Source organism: Sinocyclocheilus grahami, unplaced genomic scaffold (assembly GCF_001515645.1).
Source record: "Sinocyclocheilus grahami isolate Dianchi unplaced genomic scaffold, SAMN03320097.WGS_v1.1 scaffold3107.1, whole genome shotgun sequence".
NCBI lineage: Eukaryota > Metazoa > Chordata > Actinopteri > Cypriniformes > Cyprinidae > Sinocyclocheilus > Sinocyclocheilus grahami.
The window spans coordinates 18,763-20,269 of NW_015508274.1; the positions used below are offsets into that span (position 1 = coordinate 18,763).

Below are 1,507 nucleotides of genomic sequence, written 5' to 3' on the forward strand. Positions count from 1 at the left end.
CATCAGTTGAGGAAAGGAAACACATTAAATGTTCATATGGTAGAATTGTTTATCACAGAATTACACCAATAGCAAAAAAAATAAAATACTAATCAGATATCAAAGATTTTGTCTCTGAATTCATTTTTCTCCTTAGTGTAATATCCTAGTAACATTTCGGAAGAAGTCTTAATTAATGTTTTAAGGTGTGGCAATATTTTAAAAGAGAAAGACTAAATTATCTGAGATACCCACATTCATTTTTATAGCTCAATACTTTTCTTAGACAATACTTATGTATTGTCCGTCTATTTATATTTCTCCTAAAGAACTTTAGGCAAAAAGTTTGAGACAAAGTTAAGCCTTAAATGAAACACTGAATGAGATTATGAATGAGTTATTTTTCTAATGCTAATTGCTAATGCTTTGGAAAAGGGGTTGGATTAAACCAAAAGGCCAAAGTACATTTAAACATGAAGTCCAAGTAACTTTGAAGCAATTGTTCCTGAATTGCTCATAAATAACATGGCGGCCACTAGCAACCTTTCTCCTGTTTATGTATAGCATGATGAAAGCTTGCCCATGAGGGCAACTACAGGACAAATCTCTCATTTTAGAATCTGTGTCCCATTGCCAATCTAAACAGTTCTGATCAGTGATTGTGGCGAAAATTTACGGCAGTGTGACTTTGTTTGCATTCTCATTTGTTGTCTTCATGATTACACTAGTGACAGACCAAAGGGGGCCTTGAAACGTAATGTCAAACGAGGTTAAAACCAGCTGTATTTCTCTTATTATTCATTAGCTGTCATCGTTCAATTTATCAGAAATGACGCGTGTTTAGACCATTGATTTCCACCAACAATATAATACATCTGACGGCTAGTAAGTTCAGCCAGTTGAAGACAAAGTTAACAATCAATTACCAAACACTACGCCACTAAAGAGGATTTTAGCAGATGTGCCCCAAGGTCAAAACTGTAACCACTTCTTAAACACTGAATCTTTAGCCAACAAGGTAAACTAACACTTAAAGCACAGTACAACTGCTTTCCATTGCAAACCATGAAGAACTAATTACAGTAGCTTCACCTTTGTTGAGGTTTCTAGCATTTGATTGTGTTGAGCAAGTCATGCTATAATTATCAAAGACCATGTTGACAATCTACAGCAAACATTTGAAGAAAAAATAATCTGTTGTTCATAAAAGTGGTCATTGAGTTTTAGGATGTGGAGATATGGCAGTAAACTCTTGCATGTATAAACATCAAGTATAAAATATAAAAGTTACTGTAAACTGCAGATAAACATAATGAATGATTATGTATTATTTAATGAATATTATGTTTTTCATATTACATTTCATAATTTTTTTAAAGCGTTGCCATGCCTTACATGCAAACAATTTCAAATTGAACTAAATGTGACATTTTGAAGTGGAAGAACTAAAATGGTATTTTCTTTTCAATTTTACAATGATGCTTGTTTTATTTGTTTCTTCTTCAAAACTTCAAAAATCTTTTTTTTT

The 1,507-nt window shown here is 32.4% G+C and overlaps 1 protein-coding gene across 1 annotated transcript in view; it reads right to left on the bottom strand.

Moving 5' to 3' along the window:
- LOC107576004 (cadherin-15-like) overlaps window positions 1-1,507 on the bottom strand; it is a 16,979-nt gene that overhangs the window by 15,232 nt on the left and 240 nt on the right. The gene's annotated exons all lie outside the window — the stretch shown is intronic.